The sequence below is a fragment of the Psammomys obesus genome, unplaced genomic scaffold, assembly GCF_907164565.1.
Source record: "Psammomys obesus unplaced genomic scaffold, mPsaObe1.curated_primary_1811, whole genome shotgun sequence".
NCBI lineage: Eukaryota > Metazoa > Chordata > Mammalia > Rodentia > Muridae > Psammomys > Psammomys obesus.
The window spans coordinates 1,331,776-1,346,278 of record NW_026591598.1 but is presented as its reverse complement, the minus strand read 5'-3'; the positions used below and the strand labels follow the sequence as shown (position 1 = coordinate 1,346,278).

Sequence of the window (14,503 nt, the reverse complement as noted above, 5' to 3'; positions counted from 1 at the left end):
TCACAGCGATAATTCATTACAGTGGCTAATGGCCACTGTAATGAAAATTACAGATACATTGAATATAATGATTTTGATATTTTTGAAAAGTTTTTGTTTTGTTTTTCTGAGACAAAGTTTTACTATAAGCGTCCGTCAAACCTAATAGGTAGCCCAGGCTTGCCTTGAACTTACAATCTACTTTCTCAGGCTCCCAAATGCTAGGATTATATGTATGTTCCACTACAATTGCATGTTTCTGAAAAGTATGCTACCCTTGAATGTTTCTAACATGCTTATTACATCAATCCGGACACTGAATAAGACTGGCATAGTGAATTGTTTTTTTTAAAAAACATAAAGCTAGATTAAATGTAGAATGCTCCTAGGTACTATGTTTCAAATGTTCATAAAGGTTAGAAAATAGAAAAGAAACAATAGGTTGGAATGTACATACAAATGTAAAGAGCTAAGAATGGAAGTGTCCAAAGGAAGTAGAAAGAAGGATGTTCCCCTAAAACATGAACCTGGAAAACAAAGATGCATCCAACATACTTCTGAGGAGCCACTTAAGAAAAGACAACCCCTTTGGTTTTGGATAAGACAAAATTCCATGCCAGCATACACAAAGCTCAAAATTTAAGAGCTGGAAATACAACACCTGTTCAAAAACAGACAGGGAACTGGCGAGGGCCGCACAAGTGATGAGTCACTTCCGTTAGCTGGTACTTTTAGTGCCTCTCAGTCAATTCTCTCCCTCCAGAGCCTCTTAATTTATCTACTTCATTTGGAGACAAGAGTGAGATTATTATTCCTCTGGGATGATGCTCCAGAAGGAAGGGCAGCAAACTGGGCAATCCTGTTCCCTTTACATCACAGATGTGAGCAAACAAGAGCAAGCAGATCTCCCCACTTGCTTTGTAACAAATCATGCATCTGTGTCAACATTTTCTTAAACAAGCAAAGGCAGCCAGCAATAGAGAGCTCGCAAAAATGCTGAGAGGCAATAATTTCCTTCAAACCTACCAATGTACATAGATATTCAATATATATAATGCTTACTTTTTATAATGGCTTTTATAAGTGTAGCAAAAGAGAAGCAGATATTCTTTAAAATGCTTCTGGTTTGCATTTCTTGAACAGAAGTTTAGCGGTTCCAATATTACCATGTCACACTTCCAGGAAGTCTAATGTAGATCTAATTGTCATGAAATAAGTAATGTTCCACCATCACCATTTCCACCTCCAGTTAGTACTTGGCTTTCTGTTTGTTGTCTTACTGTGCTGTCCAAGCTAGCTTCAAATTTTCAATCTTCTGAAGTATTCAAGATTTAGAGTATCACGCTCAGCCTTGTCAGTATTTGGAATAAAGGAGACAATAGTCCCATATGCTCTGTTTTGTGTCAGTCAGAACACATCAGAGATAGGCCCTTATGTTCAAATCTAGATCTGTAGCTCTAATCTCATTTCAAAGCAACAAGGAGAGGAAGGGTTTTTTGTTTTGTTTTGTTTTAGATTTTTTTTAAAAAATGTGTATGGATGCTTTGCCCAATTGTGTGTCCAAATACTACATGTGTGCATGGTATCTGCACAAACCAGAAGATAGCATTGGATCCTCTGAATCTGGAGTTACAGATGGTTATGAGATACCATGCTGGTGCTGGGAATAGAATCTGGGTCCTCTGGAAAAGCACCCTGTGCTTTTAACCCTGAGCCATCTCTCCAGCCCAGGGTGTAAAACTATGGATGGTTAGGAAGAAAAAGACTTGGGAGAAACACACAACTTGTTTGTAAGTATCTTGAGGCTATGTATAGGAGTGATGAGGTTGTTCTTGTTTGATTACTCCAGGGGAAAACTGCCAACTAGAGAGTGGAAGTTATAGGTAGGAAGTTGTGAGCACATTACTTAGAGAAACTAACAAAGGTATCCAAAAATGAGATAAGATCACTGTAAAGGATGAATTTGGCATTAAAGTACAGAAGCAGAAGTATGATAATTTCTTGGTGAAGATTTTTTTTAATATGTATTTATTATGTATACAATGTTGTGCCTGCATGTATACCTGCATGCCAGAAGAGGGCACCAGATCTCATTATAGACGGTTGTGAGCCACCATGTGGTTGCTCGGAATTGAACTTGGGACCTCTGGAGAAGCAGTCAGTGCTCTTAACCTCTGAGCCATCTGTCCAGCCCTTGGTGAAGATTTTAAATCATTAGAAATATAGACTTCTGCTGTTCCAAATACAAGTCCTGGTTTTTAACTGTAAGCAACACTGTACAACTATAACTTTTGCACATAAAGGTAGGCAGATGATCTATGACTTACTGTGGTTTGACTTATAATTTTTCAGTTTTACAGTGATGCAAAGGGTACCTGTCTTATTTTTCTGTTACCATGTTAAAACATCATGGTCCAAGTTATAGAAGAAAGAATTTATTTGGGGTTTACAGTTTCAGAGTATTAGAGTCCATAACCATGATGGCGAGAAATTTAGCAGCACACAAGCAAGCATGGCACTGAAGACATAGCTGAGAGCTCCTATCTTAAGATACAAGGACTTAGGAGAGACACTCAAAGCTGTCCCCAGTGACATACCTCCTCTGACAAGACTACACCCCTGAATCCTCCCCAAACATTTCTACCAACTGGGACCAAGTATCAAACATATGAGCCTGTGGGAGTCATTCTCATTCAAACCACCACAGTACCCAATGCAACCATTCTGGCTTTTACTCAGAGTATAGTATTTAACAAATAACATGAGATAGCCAACTTTATAGCAATGTAGCTTGTATGTTAGATGACTTTGTCCAACTGTAGCTTAAATGTTAAGTGTCCTATGTATATCTAAAGTAGGGTAGGCTAAACTATACATTTGGCAGGCCAGGTGTACTTAAATGTACTTCTGACTAAAGATTTTTAACTTGCAAACATTTTTCTAAGAATGTGGAGAACATGTATGTGTATTTACTTAATCCATATTATATATGTACACACACAATACCACCTCTCTTAGAGGGCTTGCTGAAGTGTGACACAGTGCAGAAGACACAATAGCAGCATCTTTGCTTCCTGCTCATTTGTCTCTCCCTGGTACTTTACATACTTTATCTTAGGTCCATTTAGGTCTTATTAAACTGTGAATCTTAGGAATAATAGCAACAGGACACAGCTCAATTAATTACCCTTTACCAACCACAATATATCTTGGTATATAGCATTTTTTAGAAAAATAAGAGAGAATACGAGCCTACTTTGTTTACATAATAGGTATAGTACTGAAGAGCTAAGTGTAAATAGAATTTTTATTAAAAAAAAATGGATAGTATTTTGGAGATGCCAACAGTTTAATTTGCAACACATACTAAGATGTTATTTATGGAGGACTTCAATATCATTCTATAGATTGTGGGTTTTTTATTAGATAGGCATTTTCTGTTCATATTTGATTTGTTGATGATATTTTACAACTACAAAGGAGTTCTAATGCTTTTTATAGACTTTATATGTGCTTTTTTTTCCAATGTCCAGTAAGCTGGAAAATATTTAATCAAGCTGAGTATGATTTGCAACATATTTTGAGGCAAAAATATCTATGACTAACCCTTGCAACTAATAGTTCTAAGATTCTGTAAGAATCTTAACCCACCACTGCCATAACACAGGATTAACAAATACTATTCACTTTATAAAGTTATTGCAAAGACTACAGGAGACAATTATGTGCAAAGCACTTCTATAAAGAGCTATGTAGTTTGTTCACAGGATTTGTTAAAGCTACAGAATGAGCTGGCAAAAAAAGGGTAATTTTTTTTAATTCAGTCTGTTTTTATAACACTAAACATTCATACATAGCTAAAAAGAGGATATGTCTATCTTCACACCATGTATATAGGCTCTGACCTTTTCAAGGACCTGGTTTTGCACAGTACCATCAACTTTTCCAAATAGGAAATCATTCTTCCTTAGGAAGCTGTGAAGAATCTGGAAGCAGAAACATATATATAGAGAAAAACAGAAGCGAGCTAATGTAGATCAAAACAGATTTGTGTGAAATTAGGTTTCTAATCACAGGAAGTCATCAGACTGGGTACTCAGACAGACCTTCCCAAGAATAATTTGGTTAGGATTCCAGTTTCTAGGATTCTTCCCTTAATTTTATGGACTCTAAATAACAATTCTGTTAAAAACAAAATCTATTCTATGAATAAAGCACTATGTTTAGCCACAATAATAACAGGAAAACTAGGATGCTAATTTATTTACAGTAAAAATAAAAATAAGCCAACTATCCTACATTTTTTAACAGCATATGACTAGGATTGTTCAATTTAACAATGCATCTATGCCAAAATTGACATAAAAACCAGAAGTTCTTGGGCAGAGTAGAGCCAGTTGAGATAGTAACAAAGCTCTTCTGTAAAATGTTGGCTGGTAGGATTTTAAGAAATGACTGGGTGGTTCAAAGCACTGACTGATCTTGCAAAGACTCTGGGTTTGGTTCCAAGTAACTAGATGGTGGTTCACCATCATCTGGAGCTCGAATTCAGGGATCTGACACCTTCCTCTGGTCTTCAAGGGCGCTGCACGCACATGGTGCACTCACATGCCAGTAAACCATGCACATGCACAAAATAAAAGTTTAGAACTCTGTTAAAAGATTACTAATACTTTCAGCTTGATAAGCCATGTAGATTATGCTAAAAGTCTTCAGTTCTTTCCTGTAATATAAAAGTAGTCACAGTCAGCACAGAAATTAATAGGCATAGTTGTGCTCCAATATTTTAATTCAAAAACAAGCAACAGGGCATATAATTATTAATGGAAAATTCATCAACAAAACATTAGCAAACAAAATTCGGCAACATGGTCTGAGGATTATTACATACAAGCATCAGAAAATTTTTCAGAATGCAAAGATGGTTCACCATACAACAAAACAATACAAGTCATAAATAGAAAAAGTCTTTTTTAAAAAAGCAAAATATTTGAAAATCTCAACTGATGCTAAAAAAGTACTTGACAAAAATCAACACTTTCATAATAAAACACTCAACAAAGAATATCCTTAACATAATAAACATCATACATGAAAAGCTCATAGTTAATAATATAACCAATAGGAAAAGATTGAAAGATTTTTTTCCTTAAAATTAGGAACAAGATACCTCCCATAAACCATATCTAGATTATGTGTAATACTTATACACATATATAATAATATGAATATTGTTGGGTTGATTTTTTTGTGCACTGTGTGAAGGTTGTCTGTATATTCAAATTTGATTGCTGCACCAGCAAAGAGCTGAGTACCGTGTGGACTTTGGTATTGTTATTCTTATGGCTCATCACCTGCCTCATATTTTATAAACACTCTTTCTCTCTCACCTGTATTAGCTGAATAAAGAGCTGATGGCTAGGCAGGAAAGGGAAGGCAGGACTACGGCTAAGAGAAGGTCTCTGTGAGAAGAAACAGATGCGGGATTCTCTAGTGTGACATGGGAAGGAACAGGTGCCAGAATTTTGAGTCAGAGAGAGGTAAGAGGCATGTGGGATGCGAGCCAGGATTTGCTGGGTTAGAGTACCTGAGGATCTGCCCAGCTATAGTGCCTAAGCTTTTATAAGTAAGTCTCCATGTCTTTATTCATCACGGGTCCAAGAAAGTCCCACTATAGAATGTGATGCAAATAATTGTTACTTTATACTACTTAGGGAATAATATGAGAAAAAGTTCACATCTCATATCAGCACAGGCGTGCTTTAAGAAAAATTTAATCTATGACTGGCTGATGCAACAGGTATAGACTACTGATATGTGGAGTGCACAGTAAGGGCTGACTGTTGAATCTTTTTCAGAGCAATTAGGTATGAAAAAGTAATTAAAGGCATCCAGATTTGAAAGGAAGCAGCAAAGTAATCTTTGCAGCTGATAGATTCTTACATAGAAAACCTTAATAAGTGTACACACACACATAAACACACAGAAGAGTTGGCAGAGCTAATAAACTCAGCAGAATTATAGGGTATAAATGATGAATCATCTGCAGAGGAGATTAAAATATGAAAAAATAAAATATATAGAAATCCTTTTTAAAAGATTTATTTATTTATTACTTATACAGTATTCTGCCTGCACGTATGCCTGCAGACTAGAAGAAGGCACCAGATTTCATTATACATGATTATGGACCATCATGTGGTTGCTGGGAATTGAACTCAGGGCCTCTGCAAGAAACAGCCAGTGTTTTTAACCTCTGGGCCATCTCTCCAGACCCTCATAGGAATCTTTTTAAAGATGTATTTATTTTACGTGCATTGGTGTTCTGACTCCATGTCTGTGTGAGGGTGCCAGATCCTCTGGAACTGGAGTTAAAGACCGTTGTGAGCTGCTATGAAAGTGCTGGAAATTGAAGTCAGGTCCTCTGGAAGAGCAGTCAGTACTCTTAACCTCTGAGCCATCTCTCCAGCCCAACATAAGACCTCTTTTTTAATCAAAGAAATGAAAGATTTATATTATCAAACACTTCTGAAATATATTAAAGGCAATAAATAAATAAATCATTAAAAAGGTAATCTGTGTTCATTTCATGAATTCTAAGACTAGTATTGTTAGGATTAGTATTGTTAGGATTACGATACTACCCAAAGCAATATACAGAGTCAAAGTAAAATTCTATCAAAACCTCAATGTATTTTTTTGTTTCATACAGATAGGAAAAATGGTCTTAAAATTTACATGGAAGTGCTAGAGGGATAGTTCAGTGAGATGTTTGTCCTGCAAACATGAAAATCTGAGTTCAAACCCTAGAACCCACATAAAAAGCCAGGTGTAATGGCGTATGCCTGTAATCCTAATGCTGGGGAGGCAGAGACTACAGGTTTTCTGAGACTTGCTGGGCAGCCAGTCTAGCTCAATTGGTGAGTGCCAGGTTCAATGAGATAGATAGCCTGTCTCAAAAAACCAGCTGAAGAGCAACTGAGAAAGACACTCACTGTCCCATCTCTGGCCTTCACACACATTTGAACAGATACAAACAAACAGAGACAGGTCTCCAAAATGTATACAGTGTAGAAGAGGACTAAGTGATGAACATGCAAATATGAAATTCTCAAAAATAAATATATATTTTTTAATGTACAAGAAATCTTAAGAATCCCAATCAGCTCAAAGAATATTAAAAAAGAACCAGGTTAGAAGTTTATACTTCTTGATTCCAAAACTTGCCACAAGGATAGTCATAAGAAAAGCTACAATCATCAAAACTAACATAGTATTAGCATAAAGTCAAGCACATAGATAGATACATGGAAAAGAAAGCCCAAAGATAAACCCTGATGTGCCCAATAGATTTTTGTCAAAACCATTTAAAGGAAAAAGACTCTTTTAAAAAAAAAAAAATGGTGCTGTGAAGTTGGGTGGTGGCGGTACACATCTTTAATCCTAGCACACAGGAGACAGAGGCAGGTGGATCTCTGTGAGACTGGGGCCACTCTGGTATACAGAGTGAGTTCTAGAATAGTCACAGGCTACACAGAGAAACGCTGTCTTGGAAAAAAAATGGTGCTGGGAAAACTAAATCTCTATATGCCAGTGCAAAAATAAACCTATGTCATCAGTTATACACACACACAAACAAAACACTCAAAATTCGTTAAGAGCTAAACTGTAAAACTGTTAGGAGAAAACACAGGAAAAAGTATTATATTTATCCTGGCAGGGATTTTAAAATATGACACTGAAGTACAGAAACCAAAATGGGACTGGAGAGATGGTTCTGTGGTTAAAAGCACTTACTACTCTTACAGAGGACCTGGATTTGGTTCCTATATGGAGGCCTAAAATCACCTGTAATTCCAGTTCCAGAGCATCTGATGCCCTCTTCTGACCTCTGTAGAGAAACTTTAATCCAGCCACATGGTTGTTCTGATCACATCCAGAGACTCTTTAGGTCTGTGTGATCTGCCTGGAATTCAGATACACCCTTAGTACATATCTTTAATCCCAAACAATGAAGGTAAAGTTAGTCTGTAGAAGAAAGCAACACCATCTGAAAGTGACATATAATTGAGGGGGGCAAAGTGACAATCAGGACAATCAGAGAAACATTTGATTTCAGAGATGGGATGGCCCAACTCTCATGAGAACAAACAGGAAAAGAGAGACTTAAGAGCAATGCAGGGAGAGAGAATCAGTTCAGTCCGTTGGGAGCCCGTTTGGAGTCTGCAGTAGAGCTGGATTTGTTTGGCAGTTCAGAGAGTTCACTTTAGTCAGTGAACTGGGAGTCAGTTGAGAGGCAATGCAGTGGAGTTAAGTATGTGGCAGTTCATGGAGTTCAGAGGCAATTTTTACTGGGACAGTTTTACAGAGACATGTTGCAGAAAGAACAATTTAGACATAGGTGAAGATATTACAAGCCAGAGAATGAGGAGCCAGAAGATTAGAATAGATTGCTAGAGTTAATTTTAGGTCAACCAGAGCAATTTAGTCCACAAGCTGAGAGAAGCCAGTTTGAATCAGTCAGCTTGGAGAGGAGTTTGAGCCAGAACAGCTTATTTGAACCAGCCATCCAGAATTCAGAATGAACTAGAAATGGCGAGCTTATTCAGCAGTAAGCTTCCTAGATAGATGAAGCATCTAAGCAATAAAGATATTTTTACATACCTCCACACACAATGCACATAAACTCACACAGGCATACACATATACACATAAAAATATAAATATTATTTTATTATCTTTAAATGTATGAGGCTGGTTAATGAGGTTGTTAGCAACTTAAAACACCAATTTGTGAGGATACATCCCATTTGTCAGGGAGAACTGAGACCGAAGATAGCCTATAACTGAGGAACAACTTTGATCTTTGGCAAAATCTCTGAGTCCACAATTTTCTGATCAGCCTTGCGTTGCTCTGTAATCTTATAGTCTCCTTCTCCATGTTGAAGATCTCGACCTCTTGGTGCCTGGGCTTATGCAGCTGCTGTTTCTTGAAGAAAGTGTCAGTCAGATGTTTGGGGATTTTAACCTTGCTCATATCAACTTTTGTAGAGGCGGCAATGACAAACTCCAGGTGTGTTCTGTACAGAGGAACTCCACTGAGTTCACAAGTAGCAAACCACTGCCCAGCTGCTTCAGGAAAACCAATTTCTTCCCCCTGTGGCACCTGGTGAGGATCATCAGGACTGTCACAGGAGGGATGCTGGCCCACACCTTTTTCATGTGCTGACTGAAGGGCTTTTGGCCATGGCTCAGAGGTTCCGAGGCACATCTTCAGTAGTATACTACCTACGCATTTTTTTTTTGAAGCTTCACCACTCTGTACCACCATTCTGGTCACCACCAACTGGTTTTGTGACAGTAGCAAGGACCTCCTTTTTCTTTTTCTTTTCAACCTTGGAATTTGTGGCTGAGTATTTCCTTTTCTACAAGGCCTTTCTGGAATACATAGAAGATTTGGGAGTACCTGCCTTCCTCTAACCAGGACAGGGTTTCGGCTGCAATGGGATATTTAACCTTAAGGTTAAAACCTCACTTGGGCTTTTTAACCTTAAGGTCACCCTTTTTTGGCTACACCAGTAGCCAGAGGATCTCTATCAGTCTTCTTAGCTGCTGGTTTTTTTGTGTCCAACTTCTTGGCTTTATCGCCCACCATCTTGAAAAATTTTTATTTAAAAAAGATTTAAGGCAGGGTTTTACTGTGTAGCCCTGGCTGTCCTGGAGCTCACTCTCTAAACTAGGCTGGCCTTGAATTTACAGAGATCTGCCTGCCTATGCCTCCCAAATGCTGGGATTAAAGGCATGTGCACAGCCTAAATGTTTTATATAAACATAAAAATAATAAAAACTCATCCTTTTCCATAAGTCTTCAAAATATGATATATGGTTATAAGTATAGTTCATATCCATTTACATGAGAAGTTTTCACCAGAAAATCATGATCTATATTTCAGTTTTTTAAGGTTAGAGTTGAAAAAGCATCTCACATAAACAAGGTGTTCAAAACATACTTAAATTTTTTTCCAAGAACCTACATGAAGATTAGTTTCTGATTTAAAGTTATGTTAAGTTTAAAAAAACAGTAGTTCAAGTCACACCCAACTGCACAGCTTATAGGACAAAAGCTTGAAAGAATAAATATTAAGAATAGACATCTATTAAGGGTTTATCATGTACCAAATTTTCTCTAAACATTTCACATGTATTAAAATGTTCAATTCTCCCTATTCTATAAGGCAAGTGCTATTATTTTCACAGTAATGATGAGGTCATTGCAAAAGGAGGTCTGAAAATTTGTTCAAACTTATACATTTAGTTAATGGTGCATATATTCAAAAGCGATAGAATCTGTCCAAATTTATTACCTCTAAGGTTTAGTGTTTTTCAAGAAAACCAGAATACTTCATTTTACTTAGCAGAAAATGCAATCTTTTGCATATGCTTTTGCATATGAAAGGTTCTCAGTATTGACTGTTTATAGTCCTGTCTTGATTATATATAAATATATAAATTCAATCATATCAGTCCCATTTAAAATGCCTTCCAATGGTCTACACAGTACAATGTGGTCTGTGAGCTACTTCTCTTTTACCTCATCCCCTAGCTCTTACCATTTACTCCATGCTCAACCACAGGAGTCTTCTCAGCCTCAACTGAGTGGCCAAGAATCTCTGCATTACCTGGAAAGTTTCAGCCACTTGGCTAACTTTTTTTTTTTCAAGTCTCAGTTTAAATGTAAGCTCCTCAGAGAAACCTTCCCTAACCCCTCACAGAAAGTTGTCACTATTCTTAGTTATTTGCATAGTAATTAGCACCATTAAATATTTCCTACATATTTGTCTCTCCCTACATGGCCTTGTCTTTGTTATTTATTCAGCTCTACATCTCAACACCTGGAATATGCCGAGCACAAGAGGAGGTAGCACTTAGGAATTAAATGAAAGTACTCCAATAACTTTAAAAAAATAGTGCAAAATTTAAAAAAAAAATGGGATAAGAAAGAACACAGTAATCACGCTTGATTTTTTAAAAAATATTTTACCTGGAAGGATTCTAATTAGAACCCATGAGTAGATTTCTGAGAGAAAATTAGTTCATGAAAACCTTTTAAAATTAAACAAAAAAGATGAATGTTTTAATATCTGTAAGTCACTGTAACTTGATAGGATCATTATTTAAAGTATCTTCATGATGGAAGGAATTGAGTAATACAATAATGACTATAATTCAGCTTTACAAAGACATTTGAATACAGTTTTCACAACTTATTAGGGAAATCTATGTGACACAAAGGCAAATTCTAGCTGCTTAAAGCCATGCTTTGAAACAACAAAAAGATTTTTAGAATATATTACATAGATAGTTATAGCACTGAAAATAGGGAAGAATGTCATCAAAGAACCAGAAACTTAGAAGAATTTTGTAATATAAAAGACAAAAAGAACATTTTGGAAAAAAAAAATCATTCAAAGCTGAGTAGCTCTAAACAAGCACAGTAAACAAATAAAACCTCACAAAACCTGTTTATTACTTGGCTACAGTAAAAGGTTTAACTCTCCTGAGGAGGGGATGGGAAGAACTAAGATTCCAGTCTATTTAGCACCCCACTACTACTGAGGCTACTAGGTCCAAATGTGCAGCACTGTTTTTATTAATCTTAAACGTTCTTTAAAGGGGGAAAAGGCAAAGACTGGAATTTAAAACCAAGATATCTCCAAAAGACCAGCTAAAGGTGTTCTACAGAAAGTACAATAATTTCAGTACCCAAGACTCCAAAAGAAATTTGTTTTTCAAGACAGGGTCTCTCTGTGTAGCCCTGGCTGTCCTGGAACTCCCTCTGTAGAGCAGGCTGGCCCCAAACTCACAGATCTGCTTGTCTCTGCCTCCTTAGTGCTGAGATGAAACAGGTGTACCATCATTGACCATAGAAACTTCAAGTTTTAAGATTTGCTTCAGGATACTTCTCCAGCTAATCTCTTTCCTCTATTCCTCTAAGCTGTTCTAAAAGAGTCATAACACTTTGACTCATCTGCTATACACTGAATCATTTTGCTAACTTACAACTCATCCTTTACAATTTAACCTCTCTCTTTCAGACTTCCTGACTCTTTTCCTCTTTTATGCTACATTTATAGATGGCTCACACTTAGAACGTTAAGCTCACATTATAATTCTTCTCCCCCCATACACAAATAAGTTAAGTTTTTTTTTAATAAAATTTAAAATATACTCTTACTAAGTCACAAAGTACACAGTACTAAAACAGTATTTGGATTTTGGAAAGTATGTGTTTCAAAGGGAATAAAACAGAAACCTTAAACCTTTTCACTAAATTCTGTACAACAATGGTAGGTCCCTGTTAGTGCTCTGTGCCCCAGCTGGCCTCTAGAAGGTTCATTACTTTCATATTACCACCGTGGCAATTTATTAATGTGCTCAATGCAAGTAAAATAAATTGAAATGACAGTCCTGGCAACCAACATTTTATATCACTAGAGCTTTCTCTCACTAGCAGTACGATGGATAAGTCTTCTTAATGACAAACAATTTTTATGTAGTATTCCAAGAGCTCTTCAACTTTGATGTTAGTCCAAAAAAGAACGTTTAAAAAAGCATAAAGGTTGACAAAGAAGTAGCACATGCCTGCCATCCTAGGACTCAGAAGGCCAAAAGGCTCCTAAAAACACAGCTACTTGGTACTGTCTTGCACTGATGAGCACAGCATCCAAGATAATTGCTTTTCTCAGGGCTGCTATCCTCTATGGCAGCTCTATAGTTTATCATGCTACAGCTGCTGAGATCAAGCTGTGTGCTTTCTAAAGCCTGGAGGTGAAGAGCCCTCCTTGCCTTTCAGCTCTAGCAGCCCTAGAGACTATAATGATTTTTGTACCTAAAATGAAATGTTGCTATAACAAACAGTTAAAAAATGAGGACCTGAAGATAGGCACAGTGGTGAACACCTGTAATCCTAGCTCTTGGGGAGGCAGAGGCAGGTGGAGCTCTGTGAGTTCGAGGCCAGCCTAGTCTACAAAGTGAGTGCAGGACAGCTAAAGCTACACAGAAAAACCCTGTCTTTAAAAAATAAAAATTAAAAAAAAAAAGTACTTGATCCTGGATTTAAGTTGTGAGAAGGAGCTTGAAGAAGTTTAAGGTCCTTAATTAGAAAACATCTTGTCTTGATGGGACAGGTTGTTACAAAATGTGAGCATTAAAGGTATTTCTGGTGGAATCTTAGAGGGAAATAAAATACAAGTTATTGGACATCTTTGAGAAATCTGTTATAATAAAGAGGCAGAAAACTATGAATTGTGTTTACCAGCTGGGTTTTTCTAGAAAAACCCACTAGTAAAAAATCACTAGTAAAAGTGACTGAGATGCTTATCTTATATTACTAATTATAATGTGAAGGGGCCTGGAGTCTTCTTGATGCTTCAGGTAAAAGGTAGAAGACAAATGATAAATCAAGAAAACAGTAAGCAAAAAGGAACCATCAATCGATAACTTGGAAATTTCTCTGCTCATCCAGAGAGTGCACCCTAAAAACAAGGAAAAATGAAGCTGGACAATCATTTGTGTCATTATTCGAGCATCTCAGCAAAAGTCAGGGATGCACATCACATAGGGACATTACGTAAAGTCTCTTATCAGATGGTTTGGATACCAGTACATATCATGGAAAGACTGGCAAGGTTTTGAGAATTGCAAGGGGCAGAAATGTCTCCAGACTGGACCAAAGGGTCAGAAATAGAACACTATAAAAGTGTATAGCTTCCGAAGGCAGAATCACAGATGCATAGGCATTGGCCAATGAGATCTTCTTGAGATGAAAGGATACGGTTATTATAGCTGCTCAGAAGACACAATTGAACCACAATGTACTATTGCAGAATTGTGATTTTACTATATACCAGTAATACTTTTATCCCCAAGGTTCTCAGAATTTATCCCAGTGCCTTGAGTATGTTCTATGCAAGTGCTCTACCACTGAGAAATACCCCAGCTCTCAAACTAGGGGCTCTTTTATTCTCAAAAAAAAAAAATTCTCCCTTGAGCTGGCCCCACCCCTGGTGGTGTGGGCATGAGTGTGCTAGCACTGCCCCTTGGCAGTTGGCAGGACAAGCAGTAATGTGAATTTGGGAGAGCTGGCCTCATCATGTGATAAACACTATACATGTGAGAACTAGCCAGCCCCTCAATGGCTGCTGCTGCATAGGCAGTTGGGGGCATTCCAACCCCTCAATGGGGTGATATAGGAGAGCTAGGAAGAGAGGCACAGCACAGAACTGAGCCAACCAACTCAGCTACTCAGCTACCACCCAGGCCTACATCCAGAGCCTAAAGAGTTGGGCCACTGCAACATCTATCCCATCTATGAGCTGCTGGAGCACGTGAAGGGTCCTGTAGAACCATAGCCACAGGACCTCCATGACTCTAAGCAACATCAAGATAACTAGTACTGCTGGTGTAGCATATGCCAGAGTCCTTGAACCAAACCACCCACCCCAACATATCAAGTCGCATCAGG

General features: G+C 37.5%; 1 protein-coding gene and 1 pseudogene across 2 annotated transcripts in view; both read right to left on the bottom strand.

Annotated features, from left to right (window-relative positions):
- Scmh1 (Scm polycomb group protein homolog 1) overlaps window positions 1–3,961 on the bottom strand; it is a 96,948-nt gene extending 92,987 nt beyond the window's left edge. Inside the window, exon 1 of one of the 2 annotated variants that reach the window (XM_055611290.1) lies at window positions 3,885–3,961. The gene's annotated coding sequence lies outside the window, so the exon portion shown is untranslated. Of the gene's footprint in view, window positions 1–2,042; window positions 2,061–3,884 lie in introns of those variants that run through there. The other variant, XM_055611289.1, reaches the window with a different exon arrangement.
- A 4,796-nt stretch (window positions 3,962–8,757) lies between these two features.
- On the bottom strand, window positions 8,758–9,634 carry LOC129679955 (60S ribosomal protein L6-like; annotated as a pseudogene).
- Between the last annotated feature and the right edge of the window lie 4,869 nt (window positions 9,635–14,503).